The sequence below is a fragment of the Nomascus leucogenys genome, unplaced genomic scaffold (assembly GCF_006542625.1).
Source record: "Nomascus leucogenys isolate Asia unplaced genomic scaffold, Asia_NLE_v1 001353F_40232_qpd_obj, whole genome shotgun sequence".
Lineage (NCBI taxonomy): Eukaryota > Metazoa > Chordata > Mammalia > Primates > Hylobatidae > Nomascus > Nomascus leucogenys.
Window position 1 is genome coordinate 1 of NW_022097805.1, and position 16340 is coordinate 16340.

At 38.6% G+C, this 16340-nt stretch overlaps 1 long non-coding RNA gene across 1 annotated transcript; it reads left to right on the forward strand.

Moving 5' to 3' along the window:
* The first annotated feature begins 10893 nt into the window (after positions 1-10893).
* LOC115834364 lies at positions 10894-13230 on the forward strand. Its single transcript, XR_004029272.1, has 2 exons — positions 10894-10931; positions 13002-13230. It is a non-coding gene; the product is annotated as an uncharacterized LOC115834364 (long non-coding RNA).
* Positions 13231-16340: the final 3110 nt, after the last annotated feature.

Sequence of the window (16340 nt, forward strand, 5' to 3'; positions counted from 1 at the left end):
AGGTCTGGTGTTGATGAAATCCCTCAGCTTTTGTTTGTCTGGGAAAGTCTCTATTTCTTCTTCATGTTTGAGGGATATTTTCTGCTGGATATACTATTCTAGGGTAAAAGTGTTTTTCCTTCAGCACTTTAAATATGTCATTCCAAACTCTCCTGGCCTGTAAGGTTTCCACTGAAAAGTCTGCTGCCAAATGTATTAGAGCTCCATTGCATGTTATTTGTTTCTTTTATCTTGCTTCTTTTAGGATCCTTTCTCTATCCTTTATTTTTAGAAGTTTGGTTATTAAATGCCTTGAAGTAGTCTTCTTTAGGTTAAATTTGCTTAGTGTTCTACAACCTTCTTGTACTTATATATTGATATTTTTCTCTGGGTTGGAAAGTTCTCTGTTATCCCTTTGAATATTCTCATTCTCTCTCTCTCTTTCTGCCTCTTATTTAAAGCCAGTAACTCTTAGATTTGTCCCTTTGAAGTGATTTTCTAAATCTTCTAGGCATATTTCATTTTTAAATTTCTTTTTCTTTTTTTTCCTCTGACTGTGTGTTTTCAAATTGTCAAGTTCACTAATCCTTCTTCTTCTTGATCAATTCTGCTGGTTAGAGACTCTGATATATTCTTTAGTACATCAATCGCATTTTTCAACTCCAGAATTTCTGCTTCTTTTCAATTATTTCAATTGCTTTGCTAAATTTATCTGATAAAATACAGAATTTCTTCTCTGTGTTATCTTGAATGTCTTTGAGTTTCCTTAAACAGCACTTTTGAAGTATCTGTCTCTTAGGTCACATATCTCTCTCCCTGGGATTGATCTCTGCTGCCATATTTAGTTAGTTTGGTGAGGTCATGCTTTTCTGGATGGTCATGATTCCTATGGGTTTTCATCTGGGCATTGAAGAGTTAGGTATTTATTGTAGTCTTTATAGTCTGGGCTTGTTTGTAACCCTCCTCTTGGGAAGGCTTTCCAAGTATTTGAGGGAGTTGGGTGTTGTGATCTAAGCTGTTTCTGCATTAGGGGCACCCCAACCCCAGTAATGCTTTGGTTCTTATACACTGATAGAGGTATCACCTTGGGGTTCTTGGAAAAAATCCAGAAGAATTATCTGGGTTACCAGGCAGAGACTCTTGTCCTTTTCCCTTACTTTCTCCCAAATGAATGAAGTCTCTCTCTGTGCCTCCTGGACTTGGGCAGGGGGACACAAGCACTTCTATGGCCTCCACCATTAGGACAGCATTGGATCAGGCCTGAAGCAGTGAGTCTCACCCAAGGCCCACTCTAACCACTACCTGGCTATTGCATAGGCTTACTCAAGGCCCTAGGGCTCTACAAACATCATGTGGAGAAACCAGCCAGCCTTGTGTCCTTCCCTTTAGGGTAGTGAGATCCCCCTGTCATTGGGTGGGTTCAAAGATACCATCTGGCAGCCAGGAATTGGAGCAAAACTCCTTAGAAACCTACCTGGTACTTTTTCTACTGCAGCTAAGCTGGAACTCATACCATGAGACAAAGTCCTTCTTACTCTTCCCTTCCCTTTTCACAGACAGGAGTCTCTCCCTGTGGGCACCACCACTGTAGACTCATGGGGACTACTGCGAGACTACCAGAGATGTTCATTTAAGTCCCAGGGCTCCTCTGTCAGCTCGTGGTGAATGCTACCAGGCCTGGTACTCTCCCTTCAGGGCAGTAGGCTCCTTTCTAGCCCAGGGCAAGTCCAGAAATATCATCTAAGAAGCAAGGCCTGTAATTGAGGACTCTGAGATCCTGCTTAATTCTCTACCTCCCTGTAGCCAAGGTGGTACCTAAGGTGTAAGACAAAGTCTCCTTTACTTTTCCCTCTGCTTTTCTCAAGCCAAAGGAGTCTCACCGTAGCCACTATATCTGGCAGTGTGCTGGGTCTCACCTGAAGGCAGTATGTCTCAGAGTCTTATCCAAGATCCACAGGGTACTACCTTGGTATCAGCACTGATTATTTAGGGCCTAACGGCTTGTTAGTCAGTAGGTGATGAATTCTGCCAGGACTGGGTCTTTCCCTTCAAGGCAGAGGATTCCCTTCTGGCCTAGGGTGTATCTAGAAATGTTGTCCAAGAGTTGGGTCCTAGAATGAGAACCTCACGACTCTGCCCATTGCCTTATCCTAGTGTGGCTGAGCTGGTAATCGAGATGGAAGACAAAGTCCTCTTTACTCTTCCTTTTCTTCTCCTCAAGCAGAAGGAAGGGGTTACCATTGCTGTGAGCTGTGCTGCCTGCGTTTGTGGCAAGGGTAGCACAAACAGTCCCTTAGCCACCTAGTTTATGTCTCACTAGGTAGAATGCTGCCCAAGTCCACCATTTCCAAGCCCAGCACAGCACCAGGACTTGCCTAGAAGTTGCAGTCCTTGTGGCCTAGACTGCCTTACAAGTTTATTTAGTGCCCCAGAGCACTTTATCCACAGTGGCTAGGCTTGTCAAAACTCAAGTTCTGATGCTGGGATGTGGGATTTCTCTCTGCCTAGGGCTGATCTAAATGATCCCTTCATGAGTGGGTGTTGGCTCTGTTCATGCTAGTTTTGCTCTCCACCGTGACAGGGCAGCACTAAGTTCAATGAAAAGTATCACAACTGCTGCACTTTCCCTGGTCCAAGCACATAGATTCTCTCTCCACACCATATGCCTGCTGCTGGGGAAAGAGAAAGGGGAGGTGTTGGTGATTCAAGACTGTCCCTCCTACCCTCTTCAGTGCCTCTTTCAGCAATATGAATTTAAAACTATGTGCTGTGATTGCTCACCTGATTTTTAGTTCTTATGAAGGTGCTTTCTTTTGCATAGTTGACAAATTTGATTTTCCTGTGGCAGGTGGCAATCAGTGGAGGTTTCTATTTGGTCATCTTTCCCTTTCTCTCATATGTATCTTTTTAAAACTTGTTATTTTTCTAGAATTCTCTATGAGTAACCACAACTCTATCTATTTACTTTAAAGCAAGTGAATGGATAGTTTAGATCAAACAACTAATTCCTAACCCTCCCACTACTGGGAAGGCTTCCATTCTCTGAAGAATTATATGTCATTATATCAACTAGCTGTGTGCTTTTTTTTAGGATTCTATCAATTTATGTATTAAAACAAACTATTGTTCATTTCCCTTCTCGCATTCCCATACAACAGCATTCTGAGACATTAAACAAATTCTTCAAGTCCTTGTTCAATTGTCAACTTCTCAGGAATCCTTTTTAATACATACCTTTTTTTAAATTCCCAATTCAAGGACCACCAATGCCCTTTTTCTGTTATACAGGTGTGTGTGTTTGTGTGTGTGTGTGTTCATTCTTGTGTATTATATTAAAAATTTTGATTTTTACTACAATATTTTTACATAAAGATATAGATATACACATTTACTAGCTATAAGCTTCACAGGGGCAGTATGTCTTGTTTTCTTCTTTATTGTCCAATGCTTTATCTCCAGTATGTAAAACAGTGTCTGGTACATAGAGGTACTCAGCGAATATTTGTTGAGAAAAAATGTAATTATTTTAGGGAATCCAAGAAGGTTTAGGTCTTCAAATTGTAAACCCAACTGTTTACATCTTCAGATATAATTAAAAGATTGGATGAAAATCTATAACATTGAATGCTTGAATTTTATAATTTCTTTGGCAGTTACTCACATTTTACCAGAAATGTTAATGAGAATGTCATTTCCAACACTGGACCAGCCTGGGATAAATACGAGAAAAGAGAGGCCTTGGCAGGACAACAAGGGTAAAGACCAAAACCAAAGGGAATATAAATGAGCATATATAATATAGGGTTATCATAATAACAAAACTTCAACTATGCAATAAGTACTTCGGTTATTATTTCATTTTTCCAAATATCATCTAGACAAAGTACGCTCATAATGTGTATGCTGACTGAATATGCTACAGGGTCATGCATGCAATAGCTCATTTTTAGTTTTACCTAAGGATATTTGAGAATGGGAAATTCCCAATATGTTTAAAGACAGCATTACAGGATATCCTCCCACAGAATCTTGAATCACTCATTTTATTAAGAGAGTTTCAAACATTTCTGTTATGTGTTGCAACTGAAGTTAACAAAAGCTAGATTTCCTTTTGAGAATTTGCTAAATTACCTTTGGCCAGATGGCTTCTATATCCTGAATTTCCTTCCTATGCTGATCTTTGATGATCCTCAGCTGCACTGGCTGTCTTGGCTATTTAACCTCCTCTCATTATGCTCTCATCCTGCTAAAAGGGATTCTCCACGGATCAGCTTCAAAATAAATCTCCTTTATTTAATTGCATCCAGAAATAGAATGGAAATATTACATGTGAAAATGACAATTAAGCAAAAACGTTATAAAACTAAAACATAAAAATGCACACCTCATATAGGATAATCTGTTTTGTATTTTTAAAAATACAAAAGTCTTTGATTTTCCCATCAAAGACTTACCATTGCAGATAATAATTAATAGCTGCATCTGTACAGTGCGTGGCAAAGTTCTTCACTATGTATTTATTATTTTAATGCTATGCCTCATTAAAGAAAATTTTTGATCACTGGCCCAGTTTATATATATATATTTGATAATTATATAATATTTATGAACATATGCAATTAATACAATTAATGGATGCTTCTTGACTAATAGAATAAATAGTTGTTTTTATAAAACTGAGGTAGTTTTTTTCCTATTACAATCCAGTTGTCTCTTCTTCTTCAGCTATCAGGAGCCACTCTTCACTTTATCTCAAATAGCATCAATCCTCAGTAACTGAATGTCTGGTCTTGGAACACTGTTTTCCTAGGTATTCCTAGAACCACTGAGGAATGTTTTCCAGTTCCAGAATTATTCTAGTTATTCCTCTACCATGCCTTGCTCCTTGTGTCAGATCACATCTCCATCCTACTCTGCATCTTGTCTTGCTTTCTGGGAACTTTTTCCTGAGGCAGTTGCTGCCGTCCACTTTGGCACTGCTTTCCAAGCATGGGCCCAGAATATTCCCTAACTCCACAAAGCACAGGGATGACCAGCTCACATGGTTTAGCAAGATTTTACTAAAGGTTTGCATACAGAACCCAAATTTTTATTGGTGAGAAGCATATGCACACACATTCAAAAAAATAAAACACTTGAAATCTTGAAATGGGATTGAGTATATGAGAGATTTTAGACTGGGCTACCCCACAGGTACCTCGACAATTCTCAACTGTGCTTCCACAGAGCTATCCTATTTCAAGGACCACCAACCTCCCTCTCTATATCTCCCCACCAAAGAATTCAGAACACCCCTCTCAGATATCCACCAAAAAAATGTGTGTGTGAGAGGGATTTCTGGAAACTCTTCCAAGAGTAAAATTAACCCTTTTGCATTTTTGTTCTTGAAAGAACATTTTATTGTCTTAAACTTTCTCATCCCAGAATAAGATGTTTACCGTACCTTTGTATAACCGGCAGGCCAATTAAGAACACATTTTTCCTTAAGAAAGGATATTATCATCCTTTTATATGAAAACTGTTTTCAGTTTTGAAATAACATTAGCCTGCATCCTCTTCCTACCTCACCTACACACTTGCACCCACCACCACACATTAAAGACACTAGCGTAAACCAATATGGGAGTCTAGTTTACTATACGCCCAGACAGCATGTGGAACATGCCCTTATATTCTGCCGAGATATATTTTAGCCTATAGTTTTCCAAATTTAGCAGAACATATTTATTTCTTTAAAAAAGAGTGAAAAATTTTGTGAATATATTTTAAGCCTCTTATTTTAAAAACATGACATAGTAGCAATTTTTTTAAAGTATATGAAGACTTTGGGAGAAATATCAGACAAATATACGGATGTCTAGAAGCTGAAACCCTCACCGTATCAGTATTTCTAAACATTGGCTGTACATTTAACTATGTGAAGAAGTTTTGGGAAATACTGATACTTGAGACCTATCCTCAGCAACTTGATTTATGCAGTATGGTGTGTCCCAAGCATGAATATTTTTGTAAAAAGCTCTCCAGGTTATTCTACATGCAGCAAAGATTGAGAACGTCTGCACTACATAAATCCAATGTGTGCGTTGCCATTTCCCTTCTCCCCAGTGCACCAAAACGCTTTCTGCACCAAAACTGCCACCCATATTACACCATGCTGCCGCTGCTGGGGAAGAGGAGAGGAGTGGCATCAGCACTGCAAGACTGTGTTTTTTGACCTCATTAGTGCCTCTTTCAGTAATATGGAGATAAAATTAGGTACTGGGAGTACTCCTTTGATTCTTGGTTTTTATGAACATGCTTTTTTTGTGTGTAGATAGTTGTCAAATTGTTATCCTTGCAGTGGAGATGATTGGTAGGACCTTCCATTCTGTCATCTTGCTCCACCCCTAATAGTCTCTATTTATATTGTTATGAACAAACTAGTGGTGTTTGTCAGACTGGAGACTGTGTTCAGTGTAGATTTCAATATTGAAGTTTTACTTCATAAATAGGAAACATCTTACATCCCATGTCTTACAAAGTCATTCAATTGTAAAGTTTGGAGTTATACAACCCTTTGGTAACATCAGGGAATTGAATATAGATAACAGAGGAAATTGCTAATTAATTGTTGATAGGTACTTATCTATGTATAAGTGTAAATCAATTAAGAGAATATTTCATGATCATTAGAAAGAAGAAAAGTACCTTGGAATTTGGACCAGTGATATGTGTGTGTGTGTGCGTGTGTGCATGTATGTGTGTATTGTTGAATTTTGACCTGTATCTAACGTTATGGACTAAGGTTAGAAAGTCTCGTGTGTCTGTCTATAATTGGTAAAATCCTTGACCTTTCATTATATATGAAGTATTTTCTTACTCTAGAGGGTATTAATATATTAAATACAAGGCCTCTAAAAATAAATGAGGTTTGTGCTTACATAGTAAGAACAAGCTGGGCGCAGTGGCTCAAGCCTGTAATCCCAGCACATTAGGAGCCAAGGTGGGCAGATCATCTAAGGTCAGGATTTTGAGACCAGCCTGACCAACATGGAGAAACCCTATCTCTACTAAAAAATACAAATTACCAGGTGGGGTGGGGCATGCCTGTAATCCCAGCTACTCTAGAGGCTGAGGCAGGAGAATCGCTTGAACTGGGAGGTGGAGATTGCGGGGAGCCAAGATCATGCCACTGCATTCCAGCCTGGGCAACAAGAAGTGAAACTCTGTCTCAAAAAAAAAAAAAAAAAAAGAAAGTAATAAACACAGACATGATTCTAATATTCTCAGAAAACAAATACAAACTTCTAATATTTTTTAAATGTGCTTGCATTTTAAGAAGAAAAATCCCATCTCACTAAAACTGCTGGCTCAGATCATACTGCTCGCTTTGTTTTGAGTAAGAAACAGTCCTTTATTTCTGACCCAGAAGTCTTGTGTCTTCTACCAGCAACCCCGGAACTTTGGCAGGCTAATTTGTTGGCTTGTAAATATGGTAACATCTTATCCTTCATAGAGCAACATCAAAAGGCCTAAAAACTCTTAGGGAGCCAATCAAAGACCTTTGGTACCAATACTGAAAAGAGAGGAAAAACAAAAGGTACCAGTGAATGAGCATTTCAGATTTACATGTGTGTAAAGGTAGCCCAAAAGTGTCTACAAAGTCTGGACAGAATTTGAGACATACTAACATGCCAAAGTTGAAAAATAGACAATTAAAACTTTTCATATCTTCTTAAGACTTAACTGCTATACCTGTGATTATGTCATGTATACCTTGAGAGAGCCACTGAACTAATTCTGAAGGCAAGGGTTTTATAGTTCCAAGGGTCAGAAGGCCAAAACCTTGCATTGTAAAGTCAAAAGATTGGGCCTTTTGTCAAGACAGTAATACTTTCAAGAAGACACTCTAGGCTGGGTGCAGTGGCTCACGCCTGTAATCCCAGCACTTTGGGAGGCCGAGGCGGGTGGATCACAAGGTCAGGAGATCAAGAACATCCTGGCTAACATGGTGAAACCCCGTCTCTACTACAAATACAAAAAATTAGCCAGGTGTCGTGGCGGGCACCTGTAGTCCCAGCTACTGGGGAGGCTGAGGCAGGAGAATGGCGTGAACCTGGGAGGCGGAGCTTGCAGTGAGCTGATATGGCACCACTGCACTCCAGCCTGGAGGACAGAGCGAGACTCAATCTCAAAAAAAAAAAAAAAAAAAGGAAGGAAGACACACTCTAAAGAGACGAGTGAGGAGGAAGGAGCATCTATTAAAAAATAAAAGCATATCTTACTCAACCATTAGGGAAACTGATGAAATTTTCATGACACAGTTATGTATGCACCTTAATGGAAAATATTCCTCTTCTCCATTCTGATGGTGATGGATACTCAATAAATTAAACCCAGCCTTTCAGTTATATCATCAATAGGTAGCTTATGCTTTTCTTTCATACTTATCGGAGGGCTCTGCTGTAGGCCAGAGATTTGTTCTTCAAGTAAGTAAAACAGTCGCAGAGTCTCCCAGAAAGACATGTATCATATGTTTTTAAATTATTTCAACCTGAGGAATAGACTCAGAAGTACAGGCTTTGGAACTTAAGGTGGTACCACTTAGATGACTATAAAGACAATACCTGACAATTGAGTCAGTAGTTTGTTTTTTTTTAAAACTCTAGAAGCCACCAAATTTATGAAAGCACACTACTGACCCAAGATCAAGAGGGACAATAATTAACTGCATAGTATTAAATAAACTGATGAATAAAATCTATTGTGTGTCCAGGTATGTGTTGTTTTGTCTGCAATATTATCGATATGTATGACTGTTATATGAATCATTGTTATCATTAGCATATCTTTAAGCCTCCTTATTAGATTATGCTTTTGCAGACTGAAATGAAACACATTTTAAAGAGTATTTTCTTTACTACTTCACAAAAAATGGTTTTACTACATCCTTTTAATTTTAATGACACAGTTGTTATTTTCAAGCTTCAATAGAAATCTTTTTTAACTGGAATTTCATTGCACAAATCAATTGTACAGCCAAGATCATGTACAAGACAATCTTCCCATATTTGAGAATAAATCCAATTTAATCAGAACTATAAAGCCCTTCATTAAGGAACAAGTGCTGTAACTCAGATGTGGAATCAAAGTCTAAAAAACTCCCCAGGAAACTGGTCTGCTACCTCATTTAGATTACAAGATCACAGCCTCATAGGTGACATAAAATATCAACTCCTTGCTGATCGGACTCTTAGCAGATTCTGGGACCTTAAAACAGTAGAATTCATACACATGAATAAGTAGTACATATTTAACCTGATAGAAACAAATGTCTTTTTTCCCCTAGCCTCAGAATAGAAGAACAAATAAGAGTTATTTAAAACAAAACAAAACAATTGTGGAGCAGACTATTCAAAAGCTATGAATATCTTTGGTTCTGTGTCTGTAACTTGACAAAATGCTCGGGACAAACTTATTTTTTTAATCAAGAAAAATCTTCAGTTTATTTAGGATCACAAAGGGAGACTGTCATACTGAAGCATTGTCCAACAAGCCCACTCAAGAATTACCTGATTATGATCACTTGTACTGAATCGCTACTTACTATTGATTAGGCTATTTTACATCGCACAAAGGGTAGATGTTAGCATGTCTAATATTGATAGCAATGCTAATAATTTTTCTCCTGCAGACATGCAATTGGTGTCTGAAACCCACCATTACTCCTCCTCTTCCTTCTCTTTCTTCTTTCTGTCATATAAGACATTATTTAGTCTTGTGTATGATGTACAACCATTCTTTTATTCAGTCACTGTAAATACTTTTGTTCTTCTTATACTTTTTTGGAAACAGCTTCACCCTCCTGGTTCACTAAAGTGTTAAATAGATTTTGGGCATGTGCTTATTTTTATATGAAAGTCACCTTTTAACCTTTGAAAACCATACTTTGACATCACGGAAGGATTCAAACAACAGTGAGACTCAGAGATTCTGTAGACATATAATTCTCTGTTTATGTAGTCCACTAAAAAATGAGATATTTTTTCTCCGAAAATTTTTCCAACATTGCTCTTCTCTTGATGCTCTAAAGAATACTAAAATAATTTGTATTACTACCCATTTACAAAATTAATTTCATGTAGAATCCAGATATTACTATTATAATCCCTGTTATAAACAACTAATGCTAATTTATACACTGGTCATTAGAAAAATGTAAATCAAAACCACAATGAGATACCACTCACACCAGTTAGAATGGTGATCATTAAAAAGTCAGGAAACAACAGATGCTGGAGTGGATGTGGAGAAATAGGAACGCTTTTTACACTGTTGGTGGGAGTGTAAATTAGTTCAACCATTGTGGAAGACAGTGTGGTGATTCCTCAAGGATCTAGAACTAGAAATACCATTTGACCCAGCAATCCCATTACTGGGTATATACCCAAAGGATTATAAATCATTCTACTATAAAGACACATGCACACATATGTTTACTGAGGCACTGTTCACAATAGCAAAGACTTGGAACCAACCAAATGCCCATCAATGATAGACCGGATCCCATCCCACAATTCCCTTCCACATTGCCCTAGCAGAGTTCTCCATAAAGGGATCACCCTGAAGCACACCTCTGCCTGGAAATCCAGGCATTTCCATACATCCTCTGAAAACTAGGCAGAGGTCCCCAAACCTCAATTCTTGACTTCCGTGCACTGCAGGCTCAACACCATGTGGGAGCTGCCAAGCCTTGGGGTTTGCACCCTCTGAAACAATGGCCTGAGCTGTACACTGGCCCATTTTAGCCACAGCTGGGATGCAGGGCATGAAGTCCTGAGACAGCACAAAGCAGCAAGACCCTCAGCCAGCCCACAGAATCATTTTTTCCTCCTAGACCTCCTGGCTTGTGATAAGAGGGGCTGCCGTGAAGACCTCTGACATGCCCTGGAGACATTTTCCCCGTTGTCTTGGTAATTAACATTTGGCTCCTTATAATTTATGCAAATTTCTGCAGCTGGCTTGAATTTCTACTTAGAAAATGGGTTATCTTTTCTATGGCACTCTCAGCTGCAAATTTTCCAAACTTATGCTCTGCTTCCTTTTTAAACATAAATTCCAATTCCAAACAATATCTTTGTGAATACATAAAACTGAATACATTTAACAGCACCCAAGTCATATCTTGAATGATAGCAAGAGTGACCTTTACTCTAGTTCCCACCAAGTTTCTCATCTCCATCTGAGACCACCTCAGCTGGACATTATTGTCCATATCATATCCGCATTTTGGTCAAAGCCATTCAACAGTTTCTAGGAAGTTCCAAACTTTCCTATATCTTCCTGTCTTCTGAGTTCTCCAAGTCTCTAGGAAATTCCAAACTTTCCGATGTTTTCCTATCTTCTTAGCCCTCCAAACTGTTCCAACCTCTGCCTGTTACCCAATTCCAAAGTTGCTTCCATAATTTCCAGTATCTTTATAGCAGCGACCCACTTTCAGTACCAATTTACTGCGTTAGTCAATTTTCACACTGCTATAAGGACATACCCAGACTGGGTAATTTATAAAGGAAAGAGGTTTAATTGGCTCGTAGTTCTTCAGGGCTGGGGAGACCTCAGGAATTTTACAATCATGGCAGAAGGGGAAGCAAGCATGTCCTTCTTCACATGGCAGCAGCGAGGAGACAGTGCAGAGCGAAGTTATGGGGGAACCCCTTATAAAACCATGAGATCTCATGAGAACCACTCACTATCATGAGAACAGCATGGAGGTAACCAATCCCATGGTTCAATTACCTCCCACTGGGTCCCTCCTACAATATGTGGGGGATTATGGGAACTACAGTTTCAAGATGAGATTTGGGTGGCAACACAGCCAAATCATATCAGTGTGTGTGTTGCTTTAAAAAGGGATGCTGATGAGTCAAACTTATTAGAAATATTTTGATTAATTTTTCTACCCATTTTCTTTAAAAGGAAAAATATATTTTCAAACAGCTTTCTCATGACATTTAAGAATAGTTTTAAAACATGTCCATATATTTATTCTGTTCAATCAACTATGGTTTTCTGTTTCTTGTCTTATAATTTCTAAATAATCATGTGACAAGAAATCTGTCCTAACCACTTTGATAAGCCAGATATTGTTTTTAAATGAAAGAATAAAACTAGGAGTGGAAAAAAGAACTGTTAGTGAAGCCATCATTAACTTGGATTTTGCTGTGTAGTCTTATTAGATGTCACTTTTGTTTCCTTTATTTTCTCTTGAGATATAAAAAAGAGACTTAAAATTTTGAGATTCCTTATCTTGTAGGCATTTGATTAGAATTTTTTATGCTTTCTAAAGAGAAAGGATGAATTGAGTCTTCAATTGTCTTAAATTCTAATATTATCTCAGAGCACCAGATCATATCATGTATACTTGATTTTTAAAAGACACACAGCAAAATACAGCTGACAACCTAAGAAATACAGGTTATTTCTTATCTAAAGTGCTTAGAATGAGAAGTGTTTCAAATTTTGGCTTTGGGAATACTTGCATATACATAATGAGATATCATGAGGACAGAACTCAAGTCTACACACAATTTTTTTTATATTTTACATGTGCTTTATATACAATAATCTGAAGGTAATTTTATAAAATATTTTAAATATTTTTCGTGCATGAAACAAAGTGTGTGTACACTGAACCATCAGAAAGTGATGAGGTCCCTTTCTCAGTCACTCATGAAGATAACCTGTGGTTCCTGGCAATCACCACCATTCTTGACTAAATTTATAAGCTACTGATAAGCAATCATTCTCTTACACTTATTCGCACATAAGTAACAGTGAAAAATAGGACATACCATTAATACAGTGAAAAAATAATGTGTTCAGAGTAACTAAGAAGCAGAGTAGCATCACCAGAAACACCTGTCTCAGCTATTACACAACAGCAAACCATAAACAATGGCACCCTTTTCAGTCTCTACCTACAATGCTGTGTTTTGATTAAAAGGTTACTTTAAATTGCATTTTATTTTATTTATTTTTTGTAGGTAAGAAGAAATGTCAGAAGAAGTTGAGGGACCAGAAACCGGGTCCTTTACAGTTGAGGAGACATTCTGCTGGATAGAGTTTTAAATGTTTCCTCCAGTTATCTGCCTTATTATGCAGGATTTTTGTCTCAGGAGTTCCCTTTGATTTTATAAACTGACACAACTTCCTGTTTTGTTATGAATGCACACTGCTCCAGTCCTTCAATAAACCCATCGCACATTTTCACCATGTTGTCTAGAGGTACTTTTTCTGCCAGTATTAACAATGTCATCTTCATTGCCTCTAGTGTCATAATCACTTGATTCAAGACCATTTCAGCTACCTCACAGTCAATGAATGAACAACTGGAGCTTTATTCTTGATGTTAAAAACTTTATTATACCCTTCTTCCAGCTTACTAACACTTTGAAGGTAAGTTTTTGCATATGTAAGTATGTCTGACGTCATTTTTTCTCATTCGATATACGGAATCCTTCAAATTCACTACCTTATTCATCATCATCACTAAACATAGTTGTAGGCCAAAGGTTGTGCTGGGGATGCACAACTGTATCTTTAGAACCTGTGTTCCAAGTGTTCACAACAGCATATATGGTATCCTTTGTGGTAAACTCCTTTTGGAAACTTTCACACCTAGGCCTCTCTTCACTGCTGCTAGCATGCTGTCAAGAAAGTGTTGCTATATTTACTTTTCACTGATCTGAGGGTACCCTTGTCATATGGCTGAATTAATAAAGTACCATTTGGGGGAAGCACGTGACGTTAACATTATTCTTGATAGAATGTTCACTGGAAGATTAACAGTTGTCAAGAAAGAACAAAATTTTGTAGTCACCATCCAATCTAGCTTCCTTGCAGTATGTATGAGCCACTGGTAAAACATGTTTGAGAAACCAATCAGAAAAGATATCCCTGGTGATCCACACCTTTTTGTTAGCATAATAATGGACTCCTGGAAAACTGAGTACACAAGCTTTTGTCTATCATGGCAAGTTACACTTATGCAATGCCTGCTGCATTGGCACATCCCAACACAGTTACTCTGTTATTGGCATCCTTCATTACTGTAGGCTGTCTCATCAGCGGTAGTCAGTGTCTTCCTGGGGCAGTAACACCAAAACAGTATATTTCATCAGCATTATAGACTTGACCTGGAGTCAAAATTTCATCAGCAATGACCCTGGCAAATTTGTCAATAAGTTTCTCCTCTATTTCAAGATCAGTAGATGCTTTGTCACCACAATTCTTTAAAAATTTAATGCTATGTGTTTTTAAAAAACTTCTACAGCCAGCCTATTGAACATTCACAGTTCCCTTATATCAGTTCATCATGACAGATCTTTGCTTGTTTCATGATCAGCATATCATTAAGTGTCATGTGTTCACTGTGACGCTGATGGATCTACACTTTCAATACATGACTGAGATCCGTATTTTTAGCTGTATGTAGTGTTTTCCTTTAATGGCTGTTTGTCACTTTCAGGGTAGAACTTCAACAGTTTATCTTCAGGTCATATATGGTGGTCATTCCACCACCACACTCTTCTGTGAGATTTTCATACTCACACTACTGTTGGGTTTCTCCAGCAGCTTGACTTTCTGTGCTACAGATAAACATAAACGCTTCCTCTTTTTCTTATCACTGTTACCCATGGGGTATCTGTGGGCCTTTTTGACATTTTCAACAATATCTTTACACCACAGAACAAAGAATATGCAAACAAAATGAACAAAAATCCACAGAGAGAAATGCTCATAGGTCTTTGCCCCATGTGGGTCATCATGGTGATATAATTTCAGTATTTTCCCCTCCAACTCTCAAGTTGAAATGTGATTCCCAATATTGGAGGTGGGGGTCTGGTAGGAGGTGATTGAATCATGGGGACAAATCCCTTATGAACGGTTTAGCACTATCCGCTTGGTGATGAGAGTTCTTGCTCAGTTAGTTCACATAAGACCTGGTTGTTTAAAGTCGGGAACCTCCCACTTCTCTCTCTCTTGCTCCCTCTCTCACCATGTGATGTGTCTGTTCCCACTTCATCTGTTACCATGAGTAAAATCTTCCTAAGGCCTCACCAGAAGCTGAGCAGATGCTGGCGCCACTCTTGTACAGCCTGCAGACTATGAGCCAATTAAACCTCTTCTTTATAAATTACCCAGTCTCAGGTATTTTATAGTGATTCAGGAACAGAGTAACACAGTGGGAAACTTGCCATTGGCCAATATGGCCTGCACACATGCCATTTTATTTCCCTTTGAGAGCATGCTTAGATGGGGAATCTGGGCCTGTGCAAAAAAAAAGATATATCATCATTGAAGGGGCTGGGAGAGTCTTTTTTATCTTGGGGACACTGAATAGACTACATTGTGTGCCTGTGCTTAGACTGTGACCTGTCACAGAAGGTCAGGCATGGAACTTTACACTTGTGGCATCAGGTCAGCATTCAGATAATTTCAGATTTGGGGGCATTTGATATTGGATTTTGGATTAGAGATGCTTAACCTGTGTAAAAAGAAACCACTATCTCTCTCTCCCTCATTGCTTAGTTAGAAAGTAAATAAGCAGATGGATTTTTTTTTTTTTGAGGCAGAGTCTCACTCTGCTATGTAGGCTGGAGGGCAGTAGTGTGATCTCGGCTCACTGAAGCCTTTACCTCCCAGGATCAAGCAATCCTTCCACCTCAGCCTCCCAAGTAGCTGGGACTATAGGCATGCACCACGGTGCCCAGATAAGCAAATGAATTCTATATTAATTCTTGCCGATTGCAAAATCAACTACTTTTTCTTCCAAATTTGTGATGTTTAGCATATTTTCTGCATACATTTAATATAGCTTAAAATTATAAATCTATAAAAAAGTTAAAAAATGTTTATAGTATATGTTTTTTGAGATAAATATAAAACTTTACTACTTCACTATTTTAAATAAAAACTTATTTTTTGTTTATTATTTTTGATTGGAGTGTTGGTTGATATGGATGCCCAGGCAGAAGTTTGCTGCAGGGGAGGATCCCTCATGGAGGACCTCTGCTAGGGCAGTGTGGAAGGGAAAAAATGGGGTTGGAGCCCCAATACAGAGTCCCTACTGGGGCACTGCCTAGTGGAGTTGTGAGAAGAGGGCCACCATCCTTCAGACCCCAGAATGGTAGATCCACCTACAGCTGGCACCATAGGCCTGGAAAAGCTGGAGACACTCAATGCCAGGCCATGAAAGCAGCTGGGAGAAAGCCACAGGGGCAGAGCTCCTTGAGACCATCGGAACCCACCTCTTGCATCACAATGACCTGGATGTGAGACCTGGAGCCAAAGGAGACCATTTTGGAGCTCTAAAATTTGAC